This window comes from Sus scrofa, chromosome 6 (assembly GCF_000003025.6).
Source record: "Sus scrofa isolate TJ Tabasco breed Duroc chromosome 6, Sscrofa11.1, whole genome shotgun sequence".
Lineage (NCBI taxonomy): Eukaryota > Metazoa > Chordata > Mammalia > Artiodactyla > Suidae > Sus > Sus scrofa.
Genome location: NC_010448.4, coordinates 80356643 through 80379646, shown reverse-complemented (window position 1 = coordinate 80379646; position 23004 = coordinate 80356643). Strand labels below are relative to the sequence as shown.

At 47.9% G+C, this 23004-nt stretch overlaps 1 long non-coding RNA gene across 1 annotated transcript in view; it reads left to right on the top strand.

Annotated features, from left to right (window-relative positions):
- The window catches only part of LOC102165262, a 70882-nt gene that overhangs the window by 40135 nt on the left and 7743 nt on the right, over positions 1–23004 (top strand). Inside the window, exon 3 of the long non-coding RNA XR_002344935.1 lies at positions 13123–13172. This is a non-coding gene — a long non-coding RNA (uncharacterized LOC102165262). The remainder of the gene's footprint in view (positions 1–13122; positions 13173–23004) is intronic.

Below are 23004 nucleotides of genomic sequence, written 5' to 3'. Positions count from 1 at the left end.
CAGCCCCAGAACTAGCTCAGCCCAAATCTCAAGGCCACTCCCAAACCAGCTTCAATTCAGCACCCACCTCAAAACCACCTTCAGCCCCCACCCCGCGGGACCCGGTACCAGCCCAGCTCTGAGCACCTCCACTGCTGCCTGGCCCCAGCCCTGTCTGCGTTGTTCAACCAGACATCTGTTCCAGCCCAAACTCAGTTCAAGTTCAGCCAACCCCAGGCCTAACCTCAGATCCACTGAAGCTATAGGCTAGTCTGAAAATTCAACCCTAAACCAGGCCTGAACCCTGTTCCCAGCTCCGCCATGTCCTGGTACTAGCCTCAGCCCCAGCTTGTCTTGTGTCCCAAGACTAGCCAGCGGTATACTCTGGTCTGGGCTGAAAGGTGGGTCACAGGATGGATTTCCTTTGCTTCGAGGTCTGAACAAATATTTATTAAATACCTCCTATATGTGCTGGGCCTTCATCTAGGTATGAGGCACACTTCTGGACATGAGCATTGCTTCAGGCAGAGGGGAGAGACCCCTTCTCCCCCATCTCTCTCCCTCCCTGCCCTCCCTCCCCCAGCCTCCATCCTTCCGGTCCCAGCCTCCCTCTGGCCCCAGCCTCTCAGCTTTGAGACATCCTCTCACTTTCCAGCCCAACCCTCTTCTCTCCTTCTCTAGAGCCAGGGGGCTTGGGTGATGCTTCAGGACAGCCTCTGTCTCCCTTTGTGATTTAAACAGGGTTTCCTCCCTCTGAGCCTCAAGGTAGCTTCGTCTTAGACAGTGAGAGTGGGAGGGTTGGACAAGCTGGCCTTGAGGTTCCATCCCCTTGTGACCTCCCAGAAAACATCCATCTAATGTACAAAGGTTACTATCTGAGTGCTCAACAGACGCTGGTTTCCTGGACTGGACTTTAGCAGAAACGAGGAGGTTCTGGGAGTTCCCTTCATGGCCCAGCAGTAACGAACCTGACTAGTATCCATAAGGATGCAGGTTCAATCCCTGACCTCCCTCAGTGGGTTCAGGATCTGGCATTGCCGTGAGCTGTGGTGTAGCTTGCAGATGAGGCTCGGATCCTGTGTTGCTGTGACTGTGGTGTAGGCTGGTAGCTGTAGCTCCGATTTTACCCCTACCCTGGGAACCTCCGTATGCTGCAAGTCCAGCCCTAAAAAGACAAAAAAAAAAAAAAAAAAAAAAAAAAAAAGTAGTAAAGAGGAGGTTCTGACATCAGGAAGCAAACAGATGGTTTTCCCCCTGGTGGCGTCTGGGGAGCACAGACTCTCTTCATCGCAGCTCGGGGCTGTGCACTTGAAGGAATCACACAGCCCTGGTCCTGTGGCTACTCATGCTCTGACTCTCCCCTGTCTCACAAGACCATGCGTCCGAGCTCCATGGCCAGATGGAGGGTTCTGCCCACCGCTCTCCATCCGCTGGCTTCCTGAGCCTCCTGCCCCTCCTCTTTCAGCCTCGGCTCCTCCAGTCCTCACCACCGGTCTCTTCTGTGCCTCACTTTCTCTTTTTCTCTTTCTGCATTAGTATTTCAGTCCCTCTAATTGTCCTAGGTCCCTCCCTCTTCCTCCATCTTCCTCCCATCCTGTCATTTTCTTTCTTTTTCTTTTTTCTTTTCTTTTTGTTTTTTGCTTTTTCTAGGGCTGCACCCACGGCACATGGAGGTTCCCAGGCTAGGGGTCTAATTGGAGCTGTAGCCACCAGCCTACGCCAGAGCCACAGCAACCCAGGATCCAAGCTGTGTCTGCGACCTATACTACAGCTCGCGGCAACACCGGATCCTTAACCCACTGAGCAAGGCCAGGGATCGAACCCGCAACCTCATGGTTCCTAGTCAGATTCCTTAACCACTGTGCCACGAGGGGAACTCCCCGTCCTGCATTTTCCACGCAGCATTTTTTTTCTTTTCTCTAATGTTTGTCTCCGGCTGACTCTTTTTTTCAGTCCTCCTTGTCTTTCACTTGCAATCAAAAGAATGCAATGGGTGGAGTTCCTTGTTGGCCTAGCAGGTTAAGGATCCGGTGTTGTCGCTGCTGTGGCTCCAGTCACTGCTGTGACACAGGTTCGATCCCTGGCCCAAGAATTTTTGCATGCCATGGATGTGGCCAAAAAAAGAAAAAAAGAATGCAGTGGAACTAGAACATGGATCAACCAGATCAAGAGTGGCTCAGGAATGTGAAGAATTTTAGCCCTCGGTGCTTAAGAAATTCTTGTGACTTCACCCCTACAAAGTAGATGCTCCTGTTATCTGCGTTCAGACAGCTGGGTGATCTTCAGCACATTGTTCCCTGAGGTTTATAATAAGTTGCACAATCTCACCCTACTCTACGAGGAAGGCGGGCAACACATTAAGATCCCCATTTCGCAGGTGGGGAAATGGATGCTCAGAGCGAGGCAGGGACCTCTCATGGCCGGTCAGGAGTTACCCCCCTGGGCCAGTGCTTCCTTTTGTCACCTTCATTACACCATGGCCTGTAGCTCACACACTGGGAGGAATATTTCCAGTTGATTCTGGGATACACAGGGGCCTCCAAAGCTGGATAATATGTGTTGCTTCCTGCCCAGCTGCATGAGCTACAGGTCACTGCAGCTTCTGCAGGAACATGGGAGAAGCCATACCCAATCCATCCCCAAAGGAGGCTCTGAGGAGATGTTGGAGGAGAGGTCGCTACTTGTTGAAACCCAGAGAAACAGAACTTCCTTATGAAAAGACTCATGGTGGAGAGGGGGGCTGGTAAGGGGGACACAGACCCTGCCATTTGCTATCCAAGGCATCAGCTCAGCCCAGAAAAGTGGCCTCTGAGAGAACACAGCCTGACTCAGGACATAGGCTTTGGGTCTGATTGCCGGCCACCCTGACATCTTTTCAAGTTGCCGTCTCTGTAGTACTAAGTTGGGATACTGCCCACCTCAACGTGTGATGGATACGAAAGCCCTTGGTTACATGTGTGACGCAGGACAGGTGCTCGTTACTAACATGGACCATTGATACTGACTGTCAGTGACTCAACATTGAGCAGAGGTCTCTCTGTTTACCTGCTAACTCAGCAATAACTTTGTGAATCTCGCCCGATTTGAAAAAAGCAGTGGAATTTGAGCTTGATTTATGCCACCATCTGGAAAAAGAGCCCCAGCAGCTAATAAACTAGTCTTGTGTGTAATTGGATATTGCAAAGGTGTGCAATTGGTGGGATGCAAAGATACTGGTTGCGATGAGTAAACCCTACTAAAGGCCAACTTTTTGTTTCATTGAAACCTTATCATCTGCCAGCGACACTGAGGCCCTTTACATGCATTCTTCATCCTCATAACACTGTGGGGTTAATGCCCCCGTTTTACACAACAAGGAAACCGAGGCTCCGAAAGGGGAGGTAACTTGCCCGTTCTTGGAGGGTGGATCCAGGATATGAACCCAAGCAGTCTGGCTCCAGAACTCACATTTTAATAACCACGCTCTCTTATTATGTGCTGACAGCTTTGCCTACATGATCTCATTTAGTCTCATAAGAATTCTGCTTGATCAGAATAACAATACTCACTAGCGAGCACGTGGAGGGCTTTTGCTACGTGGCAGATCCTGTGCAAAGCACAGTAGTTATATCATTTCATTTCATCCTAACAGCTCTGCAAGACATCCTAAGTGAGGAGTAGATGTTCAAAAATACAGTTCTAACCAACTTCAGAAAAGTGTTCAAGCTCCTTCGCCCAGCATCCAAGGCTTAGGGGGCCCCTTGTGGCCTGGCACCTATAGCTTCATCATCTGCCCCATCCCCCCCCATCCACCCCCACGCAACTTTCCAATGTTGTTCGAAGTCCTCTGAGAGCATCTAGGCATTTTATGCTCCTCTGTTCCCTTTACCTGGGATACCCAGGCCCTCTATAAGCCCAAATACCTGATTTTCCTTCAGGCATTAACTAGGATGCCACCCCCTCCAGGAAGGCGCCTCTGCTTGTGACTGCTTGGGTGCTGTTGTTATGTTCTCTGCCCTATCACTCCCAGTACACTGTGTTGCAATCACCTCTTTGCTGGTTTCCTTCCCTACTGGACAGGGAACACCATGAAGGCAGAGACCTGTCTGTCACACTCACCATTCTCACCCTAGTTTCTAGTCCAGCACTCCAGGAAATGCTCAAGTAATACTTAAGTAAACAAATGAAATGCATCAAAGTAAACAAAACAGTAAGTTCCTTGGGTGCTTACCCAGTGCTAAGTGTTTTCCCTGTATCATCTCTTTTAATTCTTGCAACAACTTTAGAAGGGTAAAGACTATCATTGTCTCCATTTTAAAGATGGGAAACTGAGGCACAGAGAGGTTAATTATTTGCCCAAGGTCACACAGCTAGTACTGGTGGAACTGGGATTTAAAGCCAAGTCACCCTCCTCTAGCATCCCTACATTATCCTACTTCTGGAGTTCCTGTTGTGGCGCAGTGGAAATGAATCTGACTAGGAACCATGAGGTTGTGGGTTTGATCCCTGGCCTCACTCACTGGGTTAAGGATCTGGTGTTGCTGTGAGCTGTGGTGTAGGTTGCAGACGTGGCTTGGATCTGGTATGGCTGTGGCTGTGGCTGTGGCATAGGCTGGCAGCTGTAGCTCTGATTCAACCCCTAGGAACCGCCATATGCCGTGGGTGTGGCCCTAAAAAGAAAAAAAAAAATTACCTTACTTCTTTTTTTTTTTTTTTTTTTTTTTTTTTTTTTGCTATTTCTTTAGGCCGCTCCCACGGCATATGGAGGTTCCCAGGCTAGGGGTCTAATCGGAGCTGTAGCCACCGGCCTACACCAGAGCCACAGCAACGCGGGATCCGAGCCGCGTCTGCAACCTACACCACAGCTCACGGCAACGCCGGATCGTTAACCCACTGAGCAAGGGCAGGGATCGAACCTGCAACCTCATGGTTCCTAGTCGGATTTGTTAACCACTGCGCCACGACGGGAACTCCTTACCCTACTTCTAAGATACCTAAAAGGAATTCAGGGTACTTGGAAAGGAGTAGATGCAGTATGATGATCAAAATACAATTATTGTTGAATATCCAAATGAACAGGTACTTTTTAGGAAAGTGAGCTAAAATAAAAATCCTTTAAATTTTTAAAAGTAGGCAAAATATAGGGGGTAAAGTTCCTAAAAGTTCAGCAAGACCAACATCCCCCAACATGAAATGCTGATTAAAATGGGGAGCAGGTAGAGCTGCAGGTAAGCTGACCCCCAGTGGTGCTCTGGATGATTCCCTGGCAAGGAGGCAGCAGGACGGCTCCCTGGACCAGGTGGATGTATTCTCACTGCCTCACCTCACCCCTTCGCCCTGGCTTGGAGCCAGCCCTGCTGCTGGCTGGGTGGCTGGGCAGCATCGGGGGGAGGGGACTCCAACCCAGCCGTGCTTCGGGGTGCATTCTCAGTGCTCTGATGGGCGTTCCGCTGCTCTTATCTATCTGGTTTGAATTAGATGTTGGGCTCTGTGAACCTCGGGCTCATTAGCGGTTTCATCACCCAGCCTGGCGCCTCCAAGATGGTAACATTTTATTGTTTCTTTGCTTTTCCCTTCTTTCTTGTTTCTGTCACTTTTTCTCCCTTTTTATTGTTTCAGATTTCCACCTCATTCCACAAAAATGCAAAGGCTGCCACAGTCTCACTGGGACGCATTCAAGTCAAGGGCACTTCTAGTGCCCACATCCCTCACTGCTCTCTAGCAGCCCACCCAGTGCCACAAGCTTCGACCCATGATCACTTCTCCAGGGCAGGACCCTCAGGTATGCGGATGTGTTTTTCCCTGCTCTCCCACCGAATACTTAGTGCACCCCACACCTGCATTTCTCAGGGTGGCACAATGGTTGGCAGGCATTTCTGGAGTCTCTCTGACTCCATTCCCCCCACCTCACCCTCTCTGACCCAGTTTTGAATTCTGATCCATAACTTACTCTTTTATCTAACAACTCAGCCTTTTCTCACCTGCAAAATAGATATAACAGGAGTATTTATCTCCTGCCATTGATGTTGGCTGAAAGGAGACTGAGCAGAAGGTGCTTATCCCAAACTGGGCACATCGTTAGTGCTTAATAAATGGTGGGCTTTGCCATTGTCCAGGATGGTCACTACCTTGGAGAGCACCTACTTTGGTGGCTGCAGAAAAGTATAGATGAAAAGTCTTACTAGGCCAGGCATGGAGAGATGCTTAGTGAGGGATATGGGCATTCATCACCCCCATCATAATCTCCATCATCATCATCATCACTCCCATCATCATCTCCATCATCATCCCCACCATCCCCGTCATCCCCATCATCACCATCCCCATTATTCCCATCATCATCATCTCCATCCTCCTCCTCCTTATCCCCATCATTATCTCCGTCATCACCATCACCCCCATCACCGTCCTCATCATCATCTCCATCATCATTAGCAGCATCCCCATCATCATCCCCATCATCCTGCTCCTCCCCATCCCCACCACCATCATCATCCCCATCATCTCCATCATCATTCCCATCATCATCCTCATCCCCATCATTGTCCCCATCATCATCATCACTGTATGTAATTCTTTCCATGTTATCTCCTCAGCAGATGGTGGGAGAGAATGTGATGAGGAGAAAGGGAGGAGGGCTGGGCAGACTTGTGGGAACTTTTAAGAGACCCCTGAAAAAAGAGACAGGACTGGGGAGCAGAAGTGGATGGTGAGCTGGGTCCTGGATGAGTGAGAAGGAGGGGAAAGCATTTGGAAGGAGGAGCTAGTTTCTGATGACCAAGATCAGAGCTTATAGTCCAGAATGTACACTGCATCACCTTTGAGTGGGCAACGATTCCTCTCATGTCCTTTAAACCTCACGGCAGTCTTTGGAGGAGGGTGCTAGTCCTTTCAGGTGTAGGGCTGTCATCTCAGACATCAGGCATCAGGGTTAGGTGGGTGTGGAGGAGGCGGACTCACAGGGTGGGTCCCCCAGCAAATTGCACCATGTGTGTCAGCTTGTGCTGAGTAGGATCATCTGTGCCTGGTGGGTTCTGGGAGGGTGGCAACAGGACACCGGCCATCATTTTCTTGGGACCCTTTACCAGCCATCTGGGTGAGCAGAGAGAGGAGAGGTCACTGGGCTGCTGGTGGGTTTGCGGCTGGAACAGGGAATTAGAAATTCGTCAGATGCTGGAGTTCCCGTCGTGGCGCAGTGGTTAACGAATCTGACTAGGAACCATGAGGTTTCGGGTTTGATCCCTGCCCTTGCTCAGTGGATTAAGGATCCGGCATTGCCATGAGCCGTGTAGATGCAGCTTGTATCCAAAGTTGCTGTGGCTGTGGTGTAGGCCAGCGGCAACAGCTCTGATTCGACCCCTAGCCTGGGAATCTCCATGTGCCATGGAAGCGGCCCTAGAAAAGGCAAAGAGCAAAAAAAAAAAAAAAAAAAAAAAAAATTAAAAAAAAAGAAAGAAATTCGTCAAATGCCAAAAAGAAGAGGCCTCACCTAGAGTGGCAACCGGCTGCCAAAGTGGGTGATGTCAGCTCTCACCTTCCTCAACTTCTCAGCAGCCTTTATCAAGGCCGCCTTCCCCTTCCTACCTCAAGCACTGGGACTACACACTCTTGGTTTTCCCCCCTTTCCCTGGCCACGCCTTTGCAGGCTCCCTTCTGGTATGCATCTCCTCTTCCAAATCCGTAAGTGCTGGAGCACCTGCATCCTGAGGAGGTCTCCTTCCATCTGAGGTTGAGGGGACATCTCCCAGATGTCCATCTCCAGGCCAGACCTGTCCCTTGAGCCCCGGGCTCTTACACCCAGCTTCCCACTGGGAGAAGTCCCCCTCCGACTCAAAGCAAATCAGGTTCCCGAAACCCGTTCCGGAAACAAACCTCCTGGGCCGTGCTGCCTCCTCTCTCCCCTTCGCATCCTGCATCCAGCCCAACCACAGGTCCCATCAGTGGCATGAATCTTGACTCATGGGCACTCCTCTGCCACCCTGATCTTGTCCCATCAGCTTGTGCCTCTGATGCTGAACTTGTCCCCTACCGTCTCCTGGTTTCCCCTTTCCCTGCTGCCCTCCAGCCCAGTGAGATTTCAGAAGTGGACATCAGCTCCTGTCACGTCCCTGCTTAAAACTTAAAGCCTAGATGTAATACAGTCCCACCTGTTAGCCAGATCCCATGCCTGTTATGACTCCTGACAGCCTCTCAGGCCCATGTCCTACAATTCTGCCTCACTCGCTCTGATCTAGGCCCCTGGCTAGATCTCTGGGCTGCTCTTGGCCTTCCTAAGCTTGTTGCCCCAGGACCTTTGCACTTGCATGCTTCATGCCTGGATGGCCCTGTCCCACTTGTTCCCAAGACTTTCTCCCTCACTTTATTCAGATCACTTTTCCAAAGCTACCGGGTATTGAGAGGCCTTTCCTGACGGCTTTCTCTAAATAATTTACACAGGCTCAGACACCCCACCCCCCACCCCCACTGGCCTGTTCCAGCCCTCACCTTGCTTAACTCTTCTTTTTACAACTTACTTCCATGTTAAATGAAAGCATGTACTTATTTTATTTTTATTTTTATTTTGCTTTTTAGGGCTGCATTCGCAGCATATGGAGGTTCCCAGGCTAGGGGTTGAATCGGAGCTACAGCCGCTGGCCTACACCTCAGTCACAGCAAAGTAGGATCCTAACCGTGTCTGCAATCTACACCACAGCTCATGGCAATGCTGGATCCTTAACCCACTGAGAGAGGCCAAGGATCGAATCCGCAACCTCATGGTTCCTAGTTGGATTTATTTCCACTCTGCCATGATGGGAACGCCAAGATCCTGTACTTATTTGCTTGGTGTTTCTATCTCCCACTCAATTATAAACTGGACTGTGAGGATTTTGTCTTATTTACCCCTGTCTCCTCAGGGCCTAGCACTGTGCTTCGTATATAGTTTGTGCTCAATCAAAAAAAAAAAATTGTTGGATTTTTCAGGTTGGACTAAGAGAGTGTATTATGGGTCCCTTTGGAATGAATTAATGTGAGGTTGTAGTAGTTGTCTTTTTGACTGTCAGGTCCTTGAGGGCAGACTCATAGCCTGCTCCTCTTGGTATTTATCATCATGCTTTACTAAGCTGTGTGACCTTGGGCAAGTTACATAACTTCCCTGGGCTTCAGTTTCTTTATTTGTAAAATGAAAAAGATAGTGGTATCCATGTCCTAGGGTTGTTGGGAGGATTGGATGAATTCATATGTGTAAAACTCTTAGAACAGTGCTCGGCACAGAGTAAGTGCTCATTAAACATTAGCTGTTATCATGTTGGTTGCACACATAATAGGTGCTTTGAAAGCTAGAATGCGGGGGGGCTGCACAGATACTGAGTTTCCTTGAGCTGATCCCGAAGAAACCTATTCCTCCTGCCCCTTACTTTTCTCAGACTAGGAGCTGGGGACTTGTCTGATAACATGAACCGAACTGAAATTAGAAACCACAGTATGCCGTCAACTCATGCTGAGTTTGTGGTCACCTAAACCCCAAAGCCTTTCTTCACAGCCTTATTGCTCAGCCAGCAATCCCTCATCCTGTATTTGTGGGTTTCACTTTATTTTTTGTGGTCTTTTGCTTTTTTTATGTTCCGGATTATAAAAGTAATATATGCCCACTGTGGAAAGTTTACAATGAGCATAAAATTACAAAGGGCAGGAAAAGAGCAGGTTACAAATCAGCATGAATGGTTTGAGTCCACTTCCATAAAACGTTTTTATATATTTATAAAGAGAGACAGAGATAGATAGGAACAGACAGAGAGGGAGAAGAGAGCTTGAAAAGATGTCCACTAAAATGCTGGCAGTGGCTATTTTCTATGTCACTGCATTTCGTATGATTTTTATTATCTCCCTCATATTTTTCCTTGATCCAGGTTGAATTTTTATAAGAACAAACATATATTATCTTTTCAAAATGAATTTTTTTTTGCATTTTTAAAAATTAAAGTATGGTTGATTTACACACACACACACACACACACACACACACACACACACACACACACACACACTCTCCCTTTCTTATGCTATCTTCCATCACGGTCTATCTCTTGGGATAGAGCTCCCTGTGTTCTACAGTAGGACCTCATTGCTTATTCATTCCAAGTGTAACAGTTTGCATCTACTAACCCGAAACTCCCAGGCCATTCCACTCCCTCCTCCTCCCTAGGCAACCTCAAGTCTATTCTCTATGTCTGTGAGTCTGTCTCTCTTTTGTAGGTAGGTTCATTTGTGCCAATTTTAGATCCCACCTGTAAGTGATATCGTGTGGTATTTGTCTTTCTCTTTCTGACTTACTTCACCTAGTATGAGACTCTTTAGTTGCATCCATGTTGCTGCAAATGGCATTATTTCATTCTTTTTTATGGCTGAGTAGTATTCCATTTTATAAATGTACCACATCTTCCTAATCCGTTCATCTGTCAGTGGACATCTAGGTTGTTTCCATGTCTTGGCTATTGTGAACAGTGCTTCAGTGAACATAGGGGTGCATGTATTTTTCTGAATTATAGTTTCCCAGGATATATGCCCAGGAGTGGGATTGCTCCATCACATGGTAGTTCTATATTTAGTTTTCTAAGGAACCTCCATACTGTTTTCCATAGTGGCTGTACCAATTTATATTCCCACCAACAGTATAGAAGGGTTTCCTTTTCTCTACACTCTCTCCAGCATGTGTTATTTGTAGGCTTGTTAATGATGGCCATTCTGACTGGTGTGAGGTGGTACTTCATGGTAGTTTTGATATGCATTTCTCTAATAATTAGTGGTGTTGAGCATCTTTTCATGTGCCTTCTGGCCATCCATATGTCTTCTTTGGAGAAATGTCTATTTAGGTCTTCTGCCTATTTTTTGGTTGGGTTGTTAGGTTTTTTTCCATGTTGAGTTGTATGAGTTGTTTCTATATTTTAGAGATTAACCCTTGTCAGCTGCATTGTTTGCAACTATTTTCTCCTATTCTGTATGTTGTCTTTTTGTTTTGTTGTGTTGTTTTATGGTTTCCTTTGCTGTGTAAAAGCTTATACATTTGATTGGATTCCGTTTGTTTATTTTTTTTTAATTTTTATTTTTTTTTTGTCTTTTTTGCTATTTCTTGGGCCTCTCCTGCGGCATATGGAGGTTCCCAGGCTAGGGGTTGAATCGGAGCCGTAGCCACCGGACTATGCCAGAGCCACAGCAACGCGGGATCCGAGCTGTGTCTGCAACCTACACCACAGCTCACGGCAACGCCAGATCGTTAACCCACTGAGCAAGGCCAGGGATCGAACCCGCAACCTTATGGTTCCTAGTCGGATTCGTTAACCACTGCACCACGACAGGAACTCCCGTTTGTTTATTTTTGTTTTTATTTCTATTGCCTTGGGAGATTGACCTAAGAGACTCAAAATAAATTTTTTTTTTTGTCTTTTGTCCTTTTTAGGGCCGCATCTGTGGCATATGGAGGTTCCCAGGCTAGGGGGCCAATCAGAGCTGTAGCTGCTGGCCTATGCCAGAGCCACAGCAATGCCAGATCTGAGCCGTGCGTCTGCGACCTACACCACAGCTCATGGCAACGCCAGATCCTTAACCCACTGAGCGAGGCCAGGGATCGAACCCACAACCTCATAGTTCCCAGTCGGATTTGTTTCTGCTGTGCCAAGATGGGGATGCCTCAAAATGAAATTGTTTGGTACTAATTATTTTAAAATGGAAATCAGATAATCGGGCCCTCCTACTTAAAAACTTTTAAGGGCTTTTCATTCATTCAAGAAATTTTCACTGACTGGGTACTAAGTAGCAGGCCATTTCTCTCTTCTCTGCCTTGTTCCTATCATACATCACATACTCCCATCACTATCTCAGAATGTTGTTCTTTACGATTTCTGGGTTTAATGTCCATCTGCCGCCCCCACCCCCACCCCTGCCCTCGAACTTACCCATGGGAAGCCAAGCTCTGTGTAATACCTATGTCTGTCTTGTCCACAGCCTTTCCCCAGGGCCTAAAATAATGGATAGCATGTGGTAGGCACTCAAGAAATCCCTATTGAATGAATGAATGTTTAAACACAAAAATAAAGAAGTAAAAGAAAACCTTTCATAATTCCACCACCCAGAGATTATTGTTAGCATCTTGGTATGTTTCCTTCCAAACTTTTTTTTCTATTTTATGTATAAATATAGTTGAAGACACATTTTCCATCTTTGTCTTTTTTTTTTTTTTTTTTTTTTGGTCTTTTTAGGTCTGCACCCTTGGCATAAGGAAGGTCCCAGGCTAGGGGTCCAATCAGAGCTATAGCTGCCAGCCTACACTACAGCCACAGCAACACAGGATCCGAGCTGCATCTTCAACCCACACCATAGCTCACGGCAATGCCGGATCCTTAACCTACTGAGTGAGGCCAGGGATCAAACCTGAGTCCTCAGGGATACTAGTTGGGTTCATTACTGCTGAGCCATCTTTGTCCCATCTTTGTCTTTTTAACTCGGCATAGTAGTGTAAGTATTTCCCAGGGCATTAAGAAGTATTATTCTTCTTGAATGTACAGCAGTGGTTCTCAACTGAAGGTAACTTTGCCCCCTTGTGGGCATCTGGCCTTGTCTGGAGACATTTCTGATTGTCACAGTTGGTGGGAAGGAAGGGCTTTGCTACCAGCTGCTAAAAATCCTGCAAAGCATAGGCCAGTTCCCTCCACAAAGAACTCTCCAGCCCTCAAATGTTGATAGTGCCAAGGCTGAGAATAAGGCTCTCTAGGGTCCATGATTTAGAGCTCCAAGATTCGGCTCAGTCCCTTCTTGTTGCGAATGGAGTTGTTTCTTGTTTTTCACTGATACAAATAAGGTCGTGATAAACTGTTTCAGACACGATCTCTACCCACATTCTATAGTTTTTCCTCAGGATACATGGCAAGGCTTGGGTTTCAGGAACTTAAAGGAAGGACGATGTTGACCTTGCTTGAACTTGGTTATGTCAACTTCAACTGCGTAATCCAGCCCCTTTGGATATTCTGTCCTCTGCCACATTTGTGGTCTCTCCCAGCTGTGAGTCATGTCAAAGAAAATATCCAGATTTTCATGGCCAGGGTGTTTTCTGTAATGAGGGCTGCCCCAGCGGTACCTCACCTGTCTTGCTCAGGTTGGGTGGCTTAAACTACAAACGTTTATTTCTTGCAGTTCTGGAGTCTGGGAAGTCCAGGATCAAGGTGTCAACCCATCTGGAATTGGTGAGAACCTTCTTCCTGGTTTGCAGATGGCTGTCTTCTTGCTGTTTCCTTACCTGGGGGAGAGGGTGTTCCAACATCTCCCTTTTCTTAGAAGGGCAATAATCCCATCACGGGCTCCACCCTCATGGCCTCATCAAAACCCAGTCACCCCCAAAGGCTCCACCCTATAATACCGTCCCATTTGAGGGTTAGGATTTCAGCATCTGAATTTGGAATGGGGGACACACGCCTGTGGTCCATAATATCACCTGTCCAAGATTTCACACCCTCGTTTTGGAAAAGCCTGGTTAGTCATGATTTCTAAGTAACGTCTGTCGTGGGAATGGAAGGGCAGGATTGAAGCAGGATGCCGTTACCTGCCATTCCTGAATTAGGCTAATGAAAGCACTATTTTAGGAGACAATTTGGACAACTCTTTGGGATTTGCTTTTGGGGTAGACATGTCTTTTCTTAATGAGAACATCATCTAGGTGGGGAGCATTGCTATGTGTCCAAGTACAGCCTGTGCAGAAAAGAATATTCAGTTGTTCAAAAAATACTTACCAAGGTGCTGCTATGTGCCAAGCCCTTGTTCTAGGCCCTAAGGACACAGAGATGCACCAAGACAGAGAGAGCCTCTGCCTTCATAGAACTCATATTCCAGCGGGACAGGGTCACATAAAAAATGACATAGAAAACAATGTCAGGAAGTGATTAGTGCTTGAAAAAAAAAATACAGCAGAGACAGGGACAGAGAGTAACAAGGTGAGGAGTGCTATTTTAGGATAGTAGAGATGGGAATGTTTGAAAGTGATCTGAATTAAGAGAAGGAGTGAGCCCTGGGAATATCTGTGAAAGTGGCAAGTGCAAAGGCCCTGAGGCAGGGGTGTGTTGGCCAAGCGTGGGGAGCAGCAAGGAGGCTGGAGTGGCCGGTGTGAAGTGAGCAAGGGGACAACCATGGGAGGCGGGTTAGAGTGGCCAGACGGAGGGGGCCTTGACGGTCAAGGCCAGGACTTGACGTTGTTCCCCATTGGAGGGTTTAAGGAGGGTAGGAAAGAGATCTGATGTACATTTAAACAGATCCCTCTGGCTACTATAAGGAAGATGAACCACAGGGAGGCCAGAATGCAAGCGTGAAGCCCAGGGAAAAGCTATTGTAATTATGCAAGTGGAAGGCGATGGTGGCTTGGACCAGGGAGATAATAGTACAGATGGTAAGAAGTGGTCAGATCCCAGATAGATTTGGAAGGTAGAGCTGCTGGATTTGATGGACTACTTGTTGGGGAGGACTGGGAGAATGAGGAATTAAGAATGACTAATGACGGGGGATCTGAGACAGAGCTCTTCAAGCTATTTGTATTCTCTGCTGGGATCTGTGTTTCTACGATGTGCCCACATGCGATGGAGCCCCAAGACAGGGGCCAACTCCTGGATGGCTGGATGCTGGCCAGCTGGCAGGGCCAGGCAGGCTCCAGGGTTTTTTTTTTTTTAATTTTTTTATTCAAGTAGAGTTGATTTATAACGTTGTGCCAATTTCTGCTGTACAGCAAAGGGTTTCTTTTTTCTTTCTTTCTTTTTTTTAATCACTGCTAATTTGCTGCCTGGGGATGGGCTCCCTACCCCAGCCCCAGGGAATAGTCGAGTCTTCCAGCCAGAGGACTGTCAGGACAGGGGCCCAGCTGGCTGCAGCCCAGCCAGAGGAGTGGTGTGAGCGGCTCCCCTCCTGGCCCCTTGGGACAGAGCACAGCACCCATGATGAAAAGGAAGCCACCTCAGTCCCTGGCTCTCTGCAAAGCTGCTGCCTGCCTGGCCTCCATGCCAGCTTGGCTGTCTCATCTCCGTCGAGCTGGCCAGCGTGATAGGGAATAAATTAACACTTCCACTAAGGAAAAAGAAAGTCTGTTTTTTTTGTTTGGTGATAAAATGAGAAAATGTTTGCTTTGGTTGTAGGCCCAGGAAGAGACGGGTGTGGGGGGCGGGCGTCCAGGACAGGAACGGTAATGGGCAGGCTGGGGGCCGTGGGCCGGGGAAGGGGTTCTTGAGGCGGGCATCTGTGCCGGAGGGTGCCGAAGGTCTGTTGATGCTTCTGGAGGCTCGACTTTAGGAAGTGGTGCACAGGCGTGGGGCTGGACGGAGCTGGGTTCTAGCCCCAGGGAGATGCCGCTGCATGACTTGGGGCCAATCCCTGACCCTCACTGGACCTTTATGTCCTCCATTTGTTAATGGGAGAGGTGGCCGTGTGGGCCTCTCAGAGGCCTCCTCACTGCCACTCTCTGGGATGCACTCAACTGGAGGGAAAAGAGCTGTCCCTGCGGTCGTTTCTGACATCATCACCACATGCGTGAGAAAAAGCAAGGTGCACCCTATTTCAAGAAAGGGCAGGAGTTCCGCTGTGGTGTAGTAGGTTAAGGATCTGGCGCTGTCTCTGAGGCAGTGGGATTTCGATCCCTGGCCCAGAACTTCCATATGCCATGAGTGCAGCTGGAAAAAAGAAAGAAAGAAAGGAAGGAAGGAAGGAAGGAAGGAAGGAAGGAGGAAAGAAAGAAAGAAAGAAAGAAAGAAAGAAAGAAAGAAAGAAAGAAATAAAGACAGAAAGAAAGAAAGAAAGAAAGAAGGAAAGAAAGAAAGAAAGAAAGAAAGAAAGAAAGAAAGAGAAAGGAAGAAAGAAAGGAGGAAGGAAAGAAAGAAAGAAAGAAAGGAGGAAGGAAGGAAAGAAGGAAAGAAAGAAAGAGGAAAGAAAGAAAGAAAGGAAAGAAAGAAAGAAAGAAAGAAAGAAAGAGAAAGAAAGAAAGGAGGAAGGAAAGAAAGAAAGAAAGAAGGAAGGAAGGAAGGAAGAAAGAAAGAAAGGAAAGAAAGAGAAAGAAAGAAAGGAGGAAGGAAAGAAAGAAAGAAAGAAGGAAGGAAGGAAGAAAGAAAGAAAGAAAGGAAAGAAAGAAAGAAAGAAAAAGAAAGAAAGAAAGGAAAGGAAAGAAAGAAAGGAAGGAAGGAAGGAAGGAAGGAAGAAAGGGCAAAGCTTCCTTCTAAATATTCTACCTACTGATGGAGAGGGACCACCTGTCTGCCTCAGAGAAAGTTGGGATGGGTTTAACAGAGTTTAACTATGTCCCAGTCAGCTGGATGGAACTCCTGGGCAGTGAGAAGGCAGGGCAGGGTAGGGGGAGTGCAGTCAGCATGGTGAGGCTGGAGAGACCCAGGGGAGGGCAGGGCAGACCTGAGTGTGTGCGTCGGGTGGGTGGGGGATTAACTGACTTCTGTTATGGGCTACGTGTAAAGGTTCTGATCCAAGGACAGCTTTTAGTGGGAGTTTTAGTGCCAGACATGACAGCCAACCCATGGATCCGTGTGGGCGCCACCACCGATGCCAGAATCCAGACCTAGGACCAGGCTGACAGCAGGGAGGCCAGGGCCGGCCCCATCCCCCAGTGGGTGGTAGCAGGTCCCCTTGGCTCTGCCATGGGGCTCCAGACTTGGATGAGGCATGTTCCCAGCTGGCTGGGATGTATCCCGAGCCACCCTGGGCCACGATTTCACTCTCTGGTCCTCAGTTCTTTCTCTGTAAAAGGGGAAGGGAGCAGTTCCTGTGGTCGGGCTGGGGCAAGGAATTAGTAAGATGGTGTGTCCTGCATCAGGGGTACCTGGGTATAGCTCACTCTTGGTGGGAGTCCCTTCCTCGAGGACAGGAGGCCCATCTGGCAGCCTCTGCACCCCCTTGGGCTGAGCCAAGTGGACTGGGGAAGAGCCTACCCCTGCCAGCGGCCCTTGTACCTCGGGGCCTGGGGACAAAGCTTTAGGGGTGGACCCTGGGACTGCCAGCCCCTGTCCCAGATCCTCCGCGAGCCCCTCCTGGCTTTAGCTGGCTCAGAGAAGACACACCAGTCCCAGCCTAGGCATAATATCAGGGCTGCTGGCCGCTTCCCCCTCCGACGTCTTGGAGGGCCAGGCCCTCACTCTGCTCCCACAGACCCTGCCTTGTCCCCGCGGACAAGCCGTCTGCTCTGCCGCCTCCCCGTCAGGGGCCAGTGTGACCAGCCAGTGACTCACAGCCGCCAGTGGAGTGCTTTGCACCATCTAGCAGACGATGTTTGTCCTGTTCCCAGGCCCTTAGAGGAGGCAATCAATGACAGAGTGTGGTTAGGGACCACCCACCCATCAGATTCTTGTCTTTGTGGATGCCTAAAATTCCACCATTAATAGTTCATTCTTTTGGAAGATGTTATTGCCTTATCTCAGTTCTTTCTCTCAATATAAGCCCCTGGGGATACATAACATACCTGAATATGGATGAGCATGTCAAAACATTTTCTTTCCTGGCAGGGGAGATCCCAGTTCTCAGACTCCAGCTCGGCACTCTTTCCAATACCTGGCACTTTCAGTCTTTCAGTCACTCAATAAACGCGGTTGAGCCCCTACCACGTATTGCAGCCTAGGCCTGGTGCAGAGTTGAAAGAGCCAAGGTCCTGTTTTTGAGACACAGAGTAGGTCCTCCCAAAATATTAGTGGGAGACAGCCCTCCCTACATCCCTGGCCTCTCACTCCAGCCTGCTGCACAGTAGAAGCTCAGTCCATATTTCCTGAATGAATGATGTTCTCCAGCTACAAAAATAAATGCAGCACAACATCCGGGGTATGAGCCCAGAGGCCCAGGCCTCTGTCTGAGCTTGTCTTCTGGCTCTGTTATGTTCCAGCTCTGTGGCTCTTCAGCAAGTTTCTGCATCTTTCTCTGCCTCAGTCTCTTCTTTGGTAAAATGGGAATAAGAATGGCTGTTAGGAAGATTAACTGAGTTAATCTCTGTAAAGTACTTAGAACATTTCCTGGCACACAGTAAGCACTATGTAAGTGTTTGTTAAATAACTAAAACTCAACAAACATTATTGAATACACATGGAAGGCATTTGGTCATGTTTGTTGGCCGGTCTAAGGCCTACACATGGCAGGAATGATGTTTCACTCTTCTCCATATCCTCAGAGACTGGCACAGGGTAGACACCAGTAAACCTTGCTTTACTGGACAGATCTCATCCTCCTGGACCCACATTTGCTTTTCCGACCGGGAGCTGTATATCCCGGAGTCCTGGGAGTCACAGCAGGGCTGGTGCATTTTTGGCAGCCTGGAATCTTCGCGATGCAATTGTAAATCCAGAGCCGTCAGGTCCCTCCAGCAGGGCTGTTTTCCCTGCCTGTTTGGGTGCAGACAGAAACTGTCGATACAGAATCGATCTTTACGAGGCAGAGACTAATGTGCAGGGTGGTGAAACGTGGTGTGGAGACAAGTGGGAACAGCCTGTACTCCCTGCAGCTTCCCCCACGGCTCTGGGTGTGTGATTGGCGCCCAGTAAATACTCATTAACCGTCTGAGCCTCGTTGGGAGCAGCCTGTCTCTTCTCGACGCCCCCGGCAAGCTATGATGTGTCAACTCCCGAACCTTTGCCTGAACTGATCGTGCATCACAAAACATCTTTTCTTATCTTCTCCTCTTTTCTTAATGCCTTCGGCCCTGAGCTCAGGGTCCAGCCTTGCTCACGTGGCTTTTCCCAAGCTCGCTGCTCAGTTTCTGTTCAATACCTTTCTTTCCATGCGTGGCACCCCAGACCCACCAAATGACTCACCGCTCTTTTGCTCTTCATTCAACAGACATTCACTAAGACCCCAAATAGTCACTCAGCAAACATTCACTGAGGCTCTGCTCTGTGCCTGACTCTGTGCTGGGACCTGCGGACACCTAACTCACAGTCTTGCGGGAAAAACAGAACGTGAACCAAGAGCTAAACCATCACAGTGGTGCAAAGGAGAGATGGAGCTGCAATGGGAAGCCACGGCAGAGGGGACCTAACCCAGTCTTGGGGGTCACGCAGGGGGTATGTTAGGAGGTGAGGGTTCAGAGAAGTGTCTGTGAATAAACTTGCGTTAGCAGATGAAGGAAGAAAGCAAACAGCGCAGGTTTTCAACTTGATGCTGAATGCCACGGGAAGTTTGAGTTGGAGAATCAGTTGACAGAATTCAATTTTAGATAGGAAATGAGGTTGATGGTTTAAATACAAAACCGGTATTTTAAAAGCTTTTAAAAAATCAACTATATTGAAGTATAATTTACCCATAATAAAATTCACCAATTTAAAAAAATTATTTATTGAAACATAGTTGATTTACAATGTCTCAGGTATACAGCAAAGTAGTTCTAAAAATAAATATATGTGTGCGTATATATATATATATATACATATTTTTTTTTTCACATTCTTTCCCATTATAGGCTATTATAAGATATTCAGTACAGTTCCCTGTGCTATTCAGTAAATTCTTTTTTAAAAATTTTCTTTTTTTTTGTCTTTTTAGGGCCACACCCTCGGCATGTGGTTCCCAGGCTAGGGGCTGAATCGCAGCTGCAGCTGCTGCCCTAACACCACGGCCACAGCAACGCCAAATCCGAGCCACGTCTGAGACCTACACCACGGCTCATGGCAATGCCGGACCCTTAACCCACTGAGCGGGGCCAGGGATCGAACCTGCATCCTCATGGATGCTAGTCAGATTCACTTCCACTGAGCCACAATGGGAACTCCCTGTACAGTTAAGTTCTTATTGTTATTTTTATCTATAATAGTCTGTATCTGTTAATCACAGACTCCTAATTTATCTCTCTCCCTTTTCTTCTTTGGTAATCGAAAGTTTGTTTTCTGTGTCTGTGAGTCTATTTCTGTTTTATAAATAAGTTCATCTGTATCCTTTTTTAAAAGATTCCACGTATAAGTGATGCCACATGGTATTTGTCTCCCTCTGACTTAACTTTCCTTGGTGTGATCATCTCTAGGTCCACACACATGCGCCCCAATGTTCATAGCAGCACTATTCACAATAGCCAAGACATAGAGGCAACATACGTGTCCATCGACAGATGAATGGATAAAGAAGATGTGGTAGATCTATATGTATATGTGTGTATACACACACACACACACACACGCGCACACACACACACACACACACACACACACACACACCGTGGAATATTACTCAACCATAAAAAAGAATGAAGTAATGCTTTTTGAAGCCAAACAGATGGACCTAAAAATCCAGCAATTTTAAATGTATACGTCAGTTGTTTGATCCTCGCTTCTGTAGAGGCAAATGATACGATTTGATTTCAAGTCTACAGGTTTGCCTCAACTACAGTTGCTTACACATGGACTCACACAATGTGTAGTTTTCTGTGTCTGGCCTCTTTCACTTAGCACAATGCTTTTGAGATCTTCCCGTGTTGTGTTTGGCAGGTGGGATCCCTTTCACTGCTGAGTAATATTCCATTGTATGTCTGTACCACAGGGAATCATCCTTTCAGCGGCTGACGGACAGATAAGCTGCACTAAGGTTGTCTTAACTCCCCTCCTCCCACCCCGAGGCACGTTCCTTTTCATCTTCCCACCATGAAGAAAAGTCCAGGAGGCTTATCCCCTGGGGAAAGAGAGGCTATGTATTCTTTTTTTTTTCTTTGTCTTTTTGCCATTTCTTGGGCTGCTCCCGCAGCATATGGAGGTCCCCAGGCTAGGGGTCTAATCGGAGCTGTAGCTGCCAGCCTACGCCAGAGCCACAGCAACACGGGATCTGAGCCGCGTCTGCGACCTACACCACAGCTCACGGCAACACCAGATCCTTAACCCACTGAGCAAGGGCAGGGATTGAACCCGTAACCTCATGGTTCCTAGTCGGATTCATTAACCACTGCGCCACGACGGGAACTCCAGAGGCTATGTATTCTTTAGAACAAAGAGGTCAGACTGGCTTCTGAAGTTTGCAGTGAGATAATGGTCTTGAGAGTCAGCCTTGTGGAGAGAGGAGAAAGGTTTTAAAAAGATCCTCAGATGCTGTCAGTGTACAGCCAAGGCTGAGAAAATGAGACATTGGAGAGCAGAGTTTCTCAGACTTTAATGTTCATAGAATCATCTGGACAGGCCATTATAATGCAGATTTTCATCTGTCTGTCTCAGGTGAGGCCGAGAGTCTGATGCTGATGCACTTTGAGTAGCAAGTGTCTGGAGATACTGTTGAGGAGGGAGAATCAACCAGACTCGGTGATGCCTAGATGTGGAAGAGGCCAGGGGATTCCAGGAAGATGGCCAGGCTTCTGGCTTGAGCCACTAAGAGGATGTGGGGCCTTTAACTGAGTGTTGGAGCCAGCTGCTGAGTGGGAGTGAGGATTGAGGGTGGGAGAATGACAGCCCAGTCTAGGTCCCATTGAGCAGAGTTGTCTGTTGGCCTGGAGCTCAGAAGACAATATGAATTTGAGATATAGATTCAGGAGTTATCAACCCATTACTAATAGCAACCTATGTTTACTGAGCACTGACTCTGCGTTGGCCTCTGGAGTAAGCATTTTGCACGGAATAACTCACTTAAAGGCCGCAGCAATCCTATGAGGCAACTTGTATTACTATTTCATTTTTCAGATGGGAAGACTGAGGCATAGAGCGGGTAAAGACCTCGCCTACAGATGCACATCCAGTCATTGGCTGAGCTTGGATTTGAACCCAGGTGTTTGGTCCCAGGGCGCACACACGAACCAAGGTGCCATGTGCCATGGGGATAGAGAGCGTTGTCCAGAGAGTCAGTGTTGAGAGGAGACAGGATGTTCTACGTGTTCTGAGGAATTTCAATCCCTAAATCTTACTTCTTCAGCCTCTAACAAGGTTCTCTGGATATAATGAAACCTGGAGACGCTGATGGTCGCAAGTGACAGAAACCCAACTCAAACTCCCTCAAATAGAAGATGGAATTTGTTGGCTCAGGTAACTGAAAACCCAAAGGACAGATCAGAAGCACAGGCATGCTTGGGTCCAGCTGCTCAAATGATGTCAAGAACTAGCTCCATCTCTTGGTGCCTCTTTCCTAAGTCAGAGTCATGCTCAGGCAGCCTTGCCTCAGGCACAGCAATGAGAGGACAATAGCTCCAGGTTCATATCTTACCAGTTTAGCAATCCTGATAAGGAGAGGGATTATGTGGGGAGGGGGAGGGATGGACTGGGGGTTGGGACTGGCCTGTGCACACTGTGGTATACGGAATTACTTGCCAACAGGGACCTGCTGTATAGCACAGAGAACTCAACCCAGTATTTACGATAATCCATATGGAAAAAGAATCGGAAAAAGATGTGTGTATATGTATAATTGAATCACTTCTTTGTGCAGCATAAATTATCACAAGATTGTAAATCAACTATATGTCAGTAAAACTTTAAAAAATGAAAATTAAAAAAAGAGGGATTGTGTCCTAATTGCTCTTTTAAAAGTCCTGGGATTGATTCTTGCTGGCTCTGATTGGCTCAACTCCAATCACATGCCAACCCCTGAGCCAATCACTGTGGCCAAGAAGATATGGTGCTCTCATTGGCCAGGCAAAGGTCAGATGCCCACTCCAGGGGTCAACTATGTGGCGAAAATGACAGAGGGGAATGGATTCTGGGCAGCACAAAGCACAGGTGCCACTAGAAATGGTGACAGAACCCAGGGGTTGCCCTCATGGATGCAGGGCAGGTGTGCCCTGATCCCACCACATGGGGTGCAGCCTCCCCTTTGCTGTTCCTTCAGCCAGGACTGCCTCCCCAGCTCACTGCCGCACTCACTCTTCTACTTATTCTACAGGGCCTGGCTCCCTGCTCGTCCTCCGCTGGAAGCCTAGGGATTCCATCAGACACCTCTTACATCCACGTCCGAGCCTCTTGCTCGCCCAGTCCTAAGGCATGTCTTCCTCCATGTTTCTGTGGGCACAATAGACTTCTCACAGGTGCAGCTTCCTGGCCACCCTGGGGCTGCCCTTCGCCCTGCCTTGGGTGACTTTGTGCTCGCACCCAGGGGTGCACA